This window comes from Callorhinus ursinus, unplaced genomic scaffold, assembly GCF_003265705.2.
Source record: "Callorhinus ursinus isolate GAN/ISIS: 27379988/994484 unplaced genomic scaffold, GSC_fseal_2.0 scaffold96, whole genome shotgun sequence".
Lineage (NCBI taxonomy): Eukaryota > Metazoa > Chordata > Mammalia > Carnivora > Otariidae > Callorhinus > Callorhinus ursinus.
The window spans coordinates 1902970-1916192 of record NW_027397158.1 but is presented as its reverse complement, the minus strand read 5'-3'; the positions used below and the strand labels follow the sequence as shown (position 1 = coordinate 1916192).

Here is a 13223-nt window from a genome sequence, read left to right as displayed (position 1 = left end):
TGGCATCCCAGGACGACGTCTTGGCCGGGGAGTACGTGATGCAGCCCCCACCCCTTCATCCCATCCATGATGCCTAAAGGGAACTCGGGTGCAGGAGGGAAGGCAGCAGGGCCCACGTCCTCGTGCACCCCGGTGCTGGTCACCCCAGCTAATTAGGCTGGGGTCCTGCCCGGGCCTGGCCCCTTCCTGCTCAGAGCTCACAGGTCAAAGGGCTGACATCCCAGTGCAGGGGTGTGCTGAGACCCCCCCCCTCAGAACCCCTGGTGCTGCTCTTCTAAGGAGGCTCTGGGGAGGGGAGGAGGGAGCTCATCTGTTCCTGCCAGACCACGCCCCGCCAGGCTGACCACACGCCGGCTGGCTGTCCCTGTAGCCTCAGCCTGGAGCATCTTGCTTCGCTTATGTTCTGGAGTCCCAGAGATGACCAAGCCCCCCTGGGCCCTCCCCCTGTCACGTGGCTCAGTCCATCCAGCGGGTGCCTCAGTTTCCTGCTGGGCAAGGAGCCCACCTTGGCCTGGCCTGCTGGAAAGCGCCCACCCCAGCGCCCCAAGCCCTAGACCCTGCTAGGGTCCTGAGTCTCGGGGACTCGTGCACCTTCACCTGTGGTCAAATCCCCACCTAGACTCCTTCCTTCCTCCCCAGGCCTGCCTCCTTCAGGAAGCCCTTCAGGGTAAGTCCATAGCACGGTAATGTCATCCTCTGGAATTAGGACTGCTCGTGCCCACCTACAACCTCTCTAACCACTACACACGAGCGCGCGTGCCACGGCTTACCCTTCTTTAATACTCGCAGTCCCTTCTGTTTGAGTCCAGGCTCTTCGACAGCAGCAGGCCTACTGGTGTTGGCTAGCCCATGAAGCTCCCAGCTCACCCCTCAAGGCCTCTGGATGCACCCAAGCTTGTCCTCTCAGACCCGCCCCCCCACTGCCTCCCCAAGCCCAGCCCCCGTGCCCCAGGGGAAGCCTTACTGCCTGGGATGGGGGCAGCTCCAGGAGCTCACAGCAGGGATGCCATCGGCGCTTGGTAAACCCGCGTGTGAGGGCCGCTGGAGGACAACTCCCACACCACAGGCGGGATGTTCCTGGAGCAGGTCGGGCTGGAAGCCCCGTCCCCTGGGGCAGCAGGACACGGAGCTGTCGTGCAGGCCAAGTGGCCAGGCCTGTCCTCATCATGTGCCCCCTGCCATGTGGTCACACTGGCTCCGGTAGCCCGAAGATGAACAGTGAGCACCTGCTCCCACCCACCTACTCCTTCACCTCAGGAGTGGGGGTTCCAGAACTCCTCGGGGTGCCCCTTGACGGCCTGGTGATGGCCCGTGGCCTGGAGAGAGCAGTGTGTGCTCTGCTGGGGGCCTCGGGGGCAGGCCCTCGCCCTCCAGCAGCAGGATGGCTCCCAGGTCCAGCCCCAAACACCCCAGCTGTGCCCGCTGCCCAGGGGAGCCCCGCAGAGCTCCTGGCCTGGGCGAGCAGGGGAAGAGCCCGGCGAGGGGAGCTGCCGTGTCTGCGACGCAGGCCTGTCTGGTCTCGCGTCCTGGCCCACGCCCTGCCTTCTGGGGGCCAAGGCTGGGGCAGGCCTGGTGGACATGCAGGGTCCCGCATCCTGAGCCAGGTGGGGGCTCTGGGGGTTAATCAGGACCCGCACGAGCCTGCAGCAGCCGGGACGTGGTGGGAAGGCCCGTGGCAGGGGGGTGGCAGACGGTGGCATTCAGAGCCAAGGCCAAGGCCGGGGCAGTTGTCGACCGTTCATATGATGGGACACCCACCTTGTTCCACATGCTCCCTGCTGCCCCGGGCTTGTGCCCAGGCTCACCTCAAGGGTCTGGCCTGAGTGCCAGGTAAGCCCGGACCTGCGCCCACGGCACTGACCATCCCGCTCCAGGCCCTGGGGTCCTGCAGCTCAGCACTCTTGGGGAGCCCTGTCCGAGAGACCCCGTGGAGGTGGTTGTGGGGCACAGGGGTCCCCAGCCTTCACACCCCAAAACCCCAAGGAAGGACAGACGGGGCGGGCCTCCCGGATGAGACCCTGTATGAGCCAATGGCTGCGAGAGGGAGGGCCCCACTCCTGCTCCCGACCACACAGCCCGCCTCATCCTTCTCAAGGCCAAGGGCAGACAGCAGCCTGGCCCAGACCCACACCAGGGCCCTTCTGGGAAACGAGACACGGTCTATTTTTACTGGCTGACAACACAACAGAAGCAGCCGCTGTGACTTATCTCTGCCGCCCACGGGCGCGGCCACAGAGGCGGCTTTGTGCCCCCGGGCTCTGCAGCCCCCCACCCCCCACAGTCCCAGCCAGAGACGGGGTGGGTGGGGGAGGGCCCCGATGAGGCCCCTGAAGGCCCTCGGGCCACCGGCCCCTGTCTGTGTGAGTCAGCATCTCCCAGATCGCCCCCCGCAACCCCATGTGCTGGCCCTGGAGAGGTCTCCCACCAGCCCACACGGGACCCTCACTCTGTAGGCAGCATGGCCCACTGCTTTTTGAGGGGGTCCTCTCCAGCCCCAGGCAGGGCTAGCCTCTCCGGCCAGGGTCACCCAAGACCTCCAGCTCACCCCAGTATCAGAGGGCCTGGAGTCAGGGTCTCAGGGACCGCAAACCGGAGCCCCTCACCCTCTCCACCCCTGCCGCTGGGGAGGAGAATGGCCCTGCCTGCCCCCACTCAGGCTGGGCTGTTCTGGACTGTGGCGTACAGACTTGGAGGAGTCCGGGCTGAGCCAGACATGGGGCAGCGCTGCTGGACATCAGGGTGGACCTGACCGCCCTCCGGGGCCAGCAGCGTCCTCTCCTGTAACGTCGCCATGCCCTGCAAGCCCGGCTCAAGCCTGCAGCAAACGTCAGGCCCCAGGAGACAGCCTGGCCGCCCCCCACGCCCGAAGACATAGTCACCTTCCCCCCACGGCCAGACTGGAGTGGACAGGCCCCTGCGAGGCTGGGGTGGGCTGGGGACAGACACCAGGCCACAGCCCCTGTGACCTCAGAGGACCTCGATGATGTGGACTGAGGTCTCAGATTGCTGGTCTGTGGGCTCTCGGCTGCCACTTCCCTGCCTGCAGCGTCCCTAGGCTGGTCCCAGGGGCCAAGCCCACACGGTGCAGCTGAGCTCACCCCGCCAAGTTCCATGCTGGGGTCACGGATGGCCCCGGAGACAACACCGGCCACGTCTGGCCACTGTGCTCCAGCCGGGGGCTTCGTGCTCCTCAGAGCAAAGCCTGACATGGGGCTCATCTCCGGACCCCTCCTCCTTGGGTCCTCGTCTGGTCTGCAGCTTCCGGTGAATCAGTCGGGGCCACGGGCAGGATGGGGGCCCATTCCACAAATACAGCCAGATGGTCTGTGAAGGTGAGCCTGGAAGGCAGGTGAGGCACCTGTCAGGAGGGGCCGTGCCCACTCTGCTTCTGGAGCGTTCTCAGGGCTGCTGACATCAACCATGGCTACTCCAGATGCCTGAGTCCGCTGGAGCCATGAAGCTGGTGCTGTGGTCGGGCATGACCGGTGCTCTCAAGATATCACTGAGACGGGTCAAGTTACAGGACAGTCTATATACACAGGTGACTTCACCGCCGTTGGGGAAGGGCAGAGTGCACACACCTTCCGGCACAACTTCGATGAGTAGTAATAACTGGACGCACCCACCACTCCCACAACCACGACATGGAGCACTTCACAGCTCCGGAAAGTTCTTTCCTGCCCCCTCCCAGTCAGGCCCCACCCTGCAGGCAACCTCTGCTTGGATTTCTATCACTGTTCGTTCCTTTTGCCTCTTCTTGGACTTCGTAGAAATAGAGTTATATGGAGATATTATTTTGGGTCTGGCTTCTTTCGCTTGAATTTTTGAGGCTCTCCCATGATGTCCCCTGTCCCCTCTCACTGCCAGGCCGGGTTCCATCGTGCGCCTACAGCACCGACTCCTTTCCCCAAGTTCCTGTTCAGAAATAACTTGAGTTGCTTTTCGGTTTTTAGTGATTATCAACAAAGCTGCTATGAACATGCTTTTATAAGTCTTTCCCCAGACATGTATTTTCATTTCTCTTGGGTAAATAGCAAGAAATGGAATTTCTGTGTGGAACAGTAGAATTACATTGATCTTTATAAGAAGTGGTCGAGGAGTTCTCCCACGTGGCCGTGCGACCTCATAGCCCCACCCGCGTGTTCGAGAGTTCCGCCTGCTCCGAGTTCTTGCCAATACTGGGTGTTGTCAGGGATTTTTCATTCCAGCCGCCAAGCGGGAGAGAAATGCTATCTCCCTGTGGTTTTTACTGCATGTCCCTGATGATTAATGATGCCTGATGATCTCAAAAGGTGTTTATCTTTGTTGGTGATTAGTAGGGTCTTTATATATTTAGGATAAAGGTCCCATGTTAGAGAGACGCACTGAATCCTTTCTTCCAGTCTGTGGTTTGCACTGTATTCTCTGAACAAGTGTCTTTGCACGAACAGATGTTTGTAATCTTAGTGAAGCCGAATTTATCTGTTTTCCCTTTGATGTGTATTGTTTTTTGTACCCTTCCTAAGAAAACCATCTCCTGTTTTCCTTTGCTTTTGCAGTTTTGTCTATGATCCATCTCTAACTTTCTGTGTGTGGTGTGAGTTAAGAGCTGAAGTTCATTCTTTTTTCCTCCATCTGTTTATCTGCTTGTTCAATTATTTGTTGGAAAAAAATTTCCTTTTCTTATTGAATCGCCTCATCACCCTGGTAAAAAATCAATTAACCATGGTTCACCGCAGTATGGATGTACTAAATACACTTGGGAAACAATCAATTTTATGTTATGTGAATCTCACCTCAATTTTAAAAAACCAATCAACCACATGCATGTGTAGCTGGGCTTCTGTTCTGCTCCATTAATGTAAATGTCTGTATTCACACCAACTTCCCACCAGCCCGATCACCGTCCCTATAGTTAGTCTGGAGATCAGCTAGTGTGAACCCTCCAACTTGGTTGTGCCTCAAGATTGTTTGGCTATTTGGGACTCTTTGAATTTGCACACACTTCTCAGACTTAAGAGTGAACTTCTATAAAATGACTCAGGATTTTGCTTGGGAAGGAATCAATTTGGAGAGAATTAACATTTTCCCAATATGGAGTCTTACAATTCAGGAACAGGGTATCCTGCCCTTATTCACATCTCCCTCAATTTCTCAGCAATATTTTAGGTTTTTAACAGAGAAGTTTTCATGGGCTTGGTTAAATTTATTCCTAAGTACTTGGTTTTTTTTTTACACTATTGTAGTAAGAGTTTTAAATTTTATTTTTCCAAGTATCTGCTGCTGTATTTAGAAATACTGTTGATTATTTATGTTGACTTTGTACCCTGTGTGTTTTGTAAATTCACTTATTATTAGAGTAGCTTCTTGTTGTTGATTTTTTAAGGGTTTCCCACATAAACAGTGATGATGGCTGTGAATAGAGACAGTTTTACTTCTTTCTTTCCAGACTTTGTGCTGTGGCTCTGGCCAGGACCAACAGTACAGTGCTTATAGAAGGGGCAGAGACACACATCCTTGCATGACTCCTGATACCACAGGCAGACCACTCAGTGTTACGGTGTTCGTATGAAGGTAACTGTAAGTTTCCAGAGACACCCTTTATCAACTCAAGGAAACTTCCTCCTATTGTTAGTCTCTGAGAATTTTTTGAGAGAGAGAGAGAGAGAATCTCAAGCAGACTCCATGCCCAGCATGGAGCCAGACCTGGGGCTCGATCTCATGACCTGAGCCGAAACCAAGAGTCAGACGCTTAACTAACTGAGCCACCCGGGCACCCCAGTCTGTGAGAATTTTTATCATAAATAAATGCTGAGTGTTGTCAAATGCTCCTTCTGTATCGATTCAGGTGAACACATTTCCCCCCCTTTTCTCTCTTAATGTGCTGAATAGCATTGACTGGTCTCTGACAAACTAACCTCACATTCCTGGGATAAACCTGACTGGGTCCTGATACATTATTCTTCGTATATCTTCCTGCATTTGATTTTCTAATTAAAAAAAAGATATTTCTGCATCTGTGTTCATAAGGATTTGGGTCTGTATTTGTCATTTCTTGTCAGGTTTGGCATTAGGGTCATCCTGGCTCTCATAAAATAAATTTAAATGTATCCTTCCTCCTTGATTTTCTGAAACAGTTTGTATAAAGTTGGTATCATTATTTTTTTTATTTTTTTATTTTTTTAAGAGGCATTGTTTTTTTTTTAAGATTTTATTTATTTATTTGACAGAGAGAGACACAGCGAGAGAGGGAACACAAGCAGGGGGAGCGGGAGAGGGAGAAGCAGGCCTCCCCCTGTGCAGGGAGCCCGATGCAGGGCTCGATCCCAGGACCCTGGGGTCATGACCCGAGCCGAAGGCAGACAGTTAACGACGGAGCCACCCAGGCGCCCCCATTATTATTTTTTTTTTAGATATTTGATAAAATTTAACAATGAAAACATCTGGGCCTGGGATTTTCTTTGTGGAAAAGTTTTTGATAGCAAATTCGATTTCTTTAATATGTATATGGCTACCAGGATTTTCTATGTATTCTAGTGTCACTGTTGGTAAATTAGGTTTTGGAGGAATTGTTTGTGTCACCTGATTTGGTGGACAGAGAATTTGGGGTTGATGGGTTTGTTTGTTTTTTTTTTTAAGAGTAAGTCCTTCCATCGTCTTCTGGCCACCATCACTTCGACGAGAAATCAGCTGTCACTTGGACCATCTTCCCCTGGAGGTCACGGCTCATTCTCTCTGGCTGCATTCAGGATTTTCTCTTTTTCTTTACTCTTCAGCAATTTGATTGTGGTGTGCTTATGGGTGATTTTCTTTACCTTTACCCAGTTTAGGGCTCATTGATCTTGAATCTATAAATCTGCTTTTCACCAAATTTAAGGGAATGGCTGCCTTTTCTTTTTTTTCCCCAAAATATTTTGTCTATCCCACTCTGTATTTTCATTCTTTCTGTAACTCCAGTTACAAGTATGTGAGGCTGCTCAATAGCATCCACAGGTCACTGAGGCACTGTTTTTTGTTTTGTTTTGTTTTTTAAATATTCCTCTCTCTTATTTTTCAAATGTGGTCATTTTAAAATAAATCTGTCTCCAGGTTTACTTATGTTTTCTTCAGCCACCTCTAATCTTTTGTTAGCCGCTCCAGTGCATTTTTCATCCTAGATATTTTACACTTTGGTATTAAAATATCTACTTGGTTCTTTTTATATTTTCCTTTACTCTGCTGAGATTTATTTCCACCTGTTCACTTTTTATGGCTTTTATTTTCTGTTTCTTTACATGTCTAGGAATCTTTATTTACAGAATATTATTGATGATACATTGTTCAGATTCTGGGTTCCATTATCTTTCTCTGAAAACTATTAACTTTCATTCTAATAAGCAGTTTATTTACTAGATAATCACCTTGCACTTGTGGAGACTTCATTAAACTCTTTTGGGGTAAATCTATTTTTATTTTTCTTACAGTTTTAGGGAAAATCCGTAGTCCTAGGGCACAATCTTTGCTCTTCAGTTGTGATCCTTCTGGAATTTCAGGGGAAAATGAGTTTTTTACCAACCCCCCGTAACTTGACAGGATTGAAGCTCCAAATTCTGGCTCATATGGTGGGTGAGCCACAGCTGAAATCTCCACTCACCTCTACCAGCTGTGATTTCCTAGCAAACCCCTACACGTGTCACCAGGATGGAGGAGAGCTCATGCAAAGATTTGGACTCTCCCTCCATGGCTCCCAGTTTTCTTGGACTTCCTTTCTCAGTTCTCCGGATGCCACCTTCCGACACTTGACACCAAGTCGACTGCTTGAGTTACACCAGCCCACGTGGGCAGACGAGGATGCCCCAATCATTCTGTCTTCTTTAGTTTCTATTTTAGGTTCTGCTCCAATATTTAAAAGAGAGTGCTGTTTTTGTGTGCTTATTTGTTCAAAGTGTATAATTGTTGTCTTAAGGAAAGTTAGCCCAACACAAGGTATTTCACCAGACTTTATCAGACTTTATGCCTTTTTTGTTAAGTGTGTTGAATGGAACGTCCTGACTACGGACTTACGAGGCAAGAGTCATGCCCCAAGAAACAGTTATTGCTCAAGGTTCCTGGGAGTCCTCTTCCTTAATCTCCTTCTGTTCTCCCTTGGACTCTCATCCCCCGGGTCATCCCCCAGGTCATCTGTTAGCTGGAGCATTGTGGACAGCTTCATGAGACAGTTACAGGACACCACACAGGACTCACACCACAACCTCTTATTTGTGGGGTTGGAACCACTGCAAGAAATAAGGTCAACCATGTCCAGAACTGAGGTTCTGAGCTGCAGAGATGCTTCTAATGGTCTTGAGGACTGTATAGGATCCAGATCCCAGCAGTGGATGAGAGGGCCCTCAAAAGGTCTGTGGAGAGGGGGCCAGGGCAAGAAAAGGGGGCCATGACTCTGGCTAAGTGGAGAACCGTCACCTTCATCCCAGGCCTCAGCCTGTGCCCACAGGCCCTGAGCAAGACAAAGTAACTTGGGAACGTAGACAGAGAGGATATATTCAGAAGCTAAGCTGCTCCTTCCCAAGAGGTGGGTAGGAAAACAGAAAGAAAAGGTTCATGGGGCAAAGAAGCTTTCCAAGGATCATGGGCATGAGGAGGAAAGGGTGAGAGAGATGCACGCAGACAGGACCCACCCCTCAAGGAGCCATGACTCCGGTGTCACAGCAAAGTGAGGGGATGGCCCCTGGCCTCCTACAGACACTGGGCTGATCAATGTCCAGATAGGTAACCTCAAGGAGATCACATTTCAGGAATTAGGAAGAAATCCTGCAGGCATCCACATCAGTGGAGAAACGTCCGTGGCTCATGATGGAGGGGAAAATGTGAACACCACAGTTCCCATTCAGGACCCCAAACACAGCCATTCGACCAGGTAGCAATTGGGACTTTCGGGGAGTGGCAAGTGCATGCATGACCCATGAGTTCTCTCTCTGCTCAAGCCAGGGCTCACATGTGAGTGACAAAGAGGTATGTTCATGAATACCAGGACTCTGAAAGTATCCTGGAAAATACGGCTCAGGTAGGAAGGTCAGATCAATAGGAAATGGATGAAAATTAAGATTACAGGTAAGAGAAGATACAGAACAAAAGGCGTGATAGTAGATATCCAGACCAGTAAGTCAGACATTAATGTTTAGATAATTGTATGTTTATAGAATAGAGTTCAGGTGTCAAAATAATTATTGCAAAGAATGCATAATGCGTGACATATATTCACAAAACAGAGCTAGAAACACCCACATTATTCAAGCAAAATTTGAGAGCTGGAAGCAAGGAAGGAGAAAATTCAGTATGCTAACATGTCCCGTTCTATAGGGAGTGAACCAGTTCCTGATGTAGTATTAATGCCGGCTGAGAAATCGTCATAAATATGTGCATTGATATCTTAAGGTAGCCACTGGTCAAATAAAAATGTTTCATTTTCAAATAAAGAAAAAGAATAAGCAAGAAAAGCCTGAGCAATATAACAAAAGAAATACAATAGCAGTACTAGTAAAGCGTGGGAATGTTAGGCATCAGGAAGCATATTAAAAGATAAAAAACAGACGAAGCAAAACCTGATTAGGGCAACCAACTATTGAATGGGCCCAAAGATGAAATCCAAGTCCCCTGTTGTTGCAGGAACAGAAGAAACCGAGCCCACAGGGTGGACCCCGAAGCTGGTGAGCAGGGGACCCTGGAGGGGGCAGCTCCCCAGCACCCAGCGTGGATGAGTGAATGAGCCGGGTAGAACACAGGTGCAAATATGATTATCAGAAAACAGCACAAGACCACCTAGAAATGTGGAGAAGTGCATCAAAGGGTTTTCTTCATATGAAAAATTATAATTCAGCCAACAACCAACACCTGCTCTGTGCCATGTGTGGTCGTGTGCGCTCTGTGGTGAGGGGCGCATGATTTCATCTTCTGGACAACTCTTTCAAACTGCCCTTCCGTTTGGGTCGTGTGGACACCCCCTCGCCTCGGGTGGCTGCGTCCATCCCGCCGACGCCCTGAGCACAGATCCCACAACAAGGGGACAGAGCTCAGGAGCAGCCAAGGGGAGCGTCAGTTAACACCCCCTGAAGCCCCGGAGTAATCAAGAGCAATAGAACAATGAAGGAAATGTTCTAATCCAGTGGTGTGACTAACACGCTTGGCTCTGTGGTGCAGACTGCTCCCCCAAACACAGCACATGGAGTTTTTCAAACCCCTGTGAATCATTTAATTATATCTGCCTGGGAGAGTTGGGTTGAGGCATTAAATCAGATCCCAGACCAAAATGAACATCTTGAAAAGCACATATTTTTAAATGTTTAAATCGCCTGGGCCAGGTTCTCTGATCACGGTGTAATAAAATCAGAAATTGATCCCAAAAAGGGGAGAACAAGAAAATATCAAACCAGTTGGGAGCTTTCCAAAACTCTTAACTCCATGCTGAAAGAGAAAATAAAACATTGTAACAAACCAATGAAATCATGGCAGCCACAGGGCCTCACATCAGAACCTGTGATATGAGGCTGACTTTGTCATCGGGAGAAGATTCATACCTTTAAATGCGTTAAGCGTTAGCAAGAAAAGTCAAAGTGACTGAGTGGGCAGCTTAGGAGAGCAGCTAATTTATCAGGAGAGAGCGGAAGAATCTACACAGTAAAGACAAGAGCAGATGTTAATAAAACAGAATCTGAAGGGACATGGGTAGAATGGACACACAAATTCAAGAGCAGACGCCTTAAAAACAGAACAAGAGATTAAAAAAACAAACAAACAGAAGGCATACCAGCAAGGCTGGTAAATATGGAAAAGAACAGAAATCTATTATAGATTAATCTATTATCTATTAATCTATTATATTATCTATCTATTAATCTAAAATCTATTATAGAGGGCGCCTGGGTGGCTCAGTTGGTTAAGCGACTGCCTTCAGCTCAGGTCATGATCCTGGAGTCCCGGGATCGAGTCTCGCATCGGGCTCCCCGCTCAGCGGGGAGTCTGCTTCTCCCTCTGACCCTCCCTCCTCTCATGTGCTCTCTCTCTCTCTCTCAAATAAATAAATAAATAAAATCTTAAAAAAAATCTATTATAGATTTTCTAAAATCCACTATATATTATCTATTAATCTAAAATCTATTATAGATTAATCTATATAGAAATATATAGAAAATCTAGTATATATTATCTATCTATTAATCTAAAATCTATTATAGATTAATACTGTTAGGAAAGATAACAAGTTACCCAAGATACAGAAGAGACTGGTCTTTAATCAGAAGAGAATGCTGTGTGTAACTCTGTAGAAAACAATCTTAAAATCTCCATAAACTAAATGATTTTCTCATAAAATGTAACTTACCACAGGTAAGTCCTGAAGAAATAAGAGACCCATAAAGACAGATTCTCTTAAAATACTGAGTTATTAAAAAAAAATTCTCCAAATACTCTCTGTCTAGTTACGGATAAGTCCATGATTTCAAATCAAATGCAATTGTGATACCAAACCAGGCAGAATGCAAAAAAAATAAATAAATAAAACCAAAGACAAATTTTCCTATGAAGAAATATGAAAACCCTCCACAGAAATTCAAGAGTTTGTTAGGACAGTTATGCTCTCTGAGCAAGTGATGATGATTCTGGGAGTGTGATCTTTCTTACCGTGGATGATCACATGAAGAGAGCAGGGCAGCCCTATGAACTGGCTGCCCCGAGCCCTGCCCTCACCTCCGACTTTCCAAGCCTCCTTCTAGAAAGGGGCAGCCATTGGACAGGTTCTACTAATGAGATGTAAGCAGAAACCCTCCTGAGTGAGATTTCCAAGGAAGTCTTTTGTCTAACTCAGAGGCGGTACAGCAACCCTATTGTGACAATGAGGCCAAATGCCACAGGCTAAATTTAGTGAAGAAATAAGCCAGAAAGAACCAGGGTCCTTGATGACACCGCTGAGTCAAACACGGGTGGTCCCCTCCATCTTATTTTCTGTCTTATTTGTATATTTATATTTAAATATATGTAAATTTTACATTAATAATTTCTTATCATGTATCATACTATATATTGTATATTTAAAATATTTATATTTTGTCTTCTTTTCACAAGACAAATATACCCCTTTTTTTAATAAGCCACCATTCTTTATTCTGTTACTTACAGTCAAATCCATTTCTAACTGTTAATCTTTTATTCAACACGTTTGTTGACTATCGAATGTTGAATATTTGTGGCGAGCACGAGGTTTACAGCTTTGTGTCTTGAAAGACCTGTGATGGAGGTCTGATCAATGAAATCGATCTTGATTTTTAAGTCCTTAGAACAAAGCATTGGTCTGCACCTGCCGGACTGGGGTAAACTGATGCCCGCACCAAGCTCAGCTGTGATGCTGGTCTGTAATGACAGAGACGAAGTTGTAGTTTTGCAGAGTCAGGAATAAAGCAATGCTACCCCTCATCACCACTACTATTTAGTCAGGCTTTTGAAGCAGAAACCGACCCCAGACAACCAGATAAAATACTGAGACATGGGCTGGTGGTAGGGGGCCTACTGAAGGCATCTTCCCAGCAGCTCTGGCCCCTGACCCTGGGAGGCTAGCCATGGTCCTGGTCATGCTGGCCTCAGCCCTGATCCACACCCCTACCCCCTTCCCTGAGCATGGTTGGGATGGGGCTGGATCTCACCATGTGCAAAGAGAAAAGGGACCTCAACGACACCAAACCGACTCGGAGGAAGCCTCAGGGCTACCAGGTGCTTTCCCAGCTCTAGCCTCCCCCTGCCCGTTTCCTTGCACCTCTGCCCGGGAGGGGTGGTTTCCCGTCCCCCGTCCTGGGTACCTCTGACCAGCACCCAGGCCCACCCCTTGATCAACCACGGAGATCCCTGCCACAGGTCCAGGCCCAGGCCCAGGTGCCTTCCGAAGGCCTGGGACTGAGGAGCACTGCTGAGTCACCCTTTGGGGGCCAGGAGAAGCCGGTGCAGCTCAAGGAGGGTCCCCCGATGGTATCAACCAAGGCCCCGCTGACAGCACAATGGAAAATGGAGTGACCAGGACACTGGCAAAGACTGAAGAGCCACTTGTATGGCTCTGGGAATAGAAGGTGTCCTCGAGCAATCCCCATGGCAGCCCAGAGGAGTGGGTTGCACTGTGGACCCCACAGGACAGCCAGGCCTGGAACCTGGAGACCCTGGAGAAGGGGCTGCTCTGCCTTGGGCTGCTCACCCTGTCACTCCTGGACATGCCCCAGATCTGCCCC

At 49.1% G+C, this 13223-nt stretch overlaps 1 long non-coding RNA gene across 1 annotated transcript in view; it reads right to left on the bottom strand.

Moving 5' to 3' along the window:
* Window positions 1-12106: 12106 nt before the first annotated feature.
* LOC112835026 (uncharacterized) overlaps window positions 12107-13223 on the bottom strand; it is a 2265-nt gene continuing 1148 nt past the window's right edge. The window contains exon 3 of the long non-coding RNA XR_003211093.2: window positions 12107-12360. This is a non-coding gene — a long non-coding RNA (uncharacterized lncRNA). The remainder of the gene's footprint in view (window positions 12361-13223) is intronic.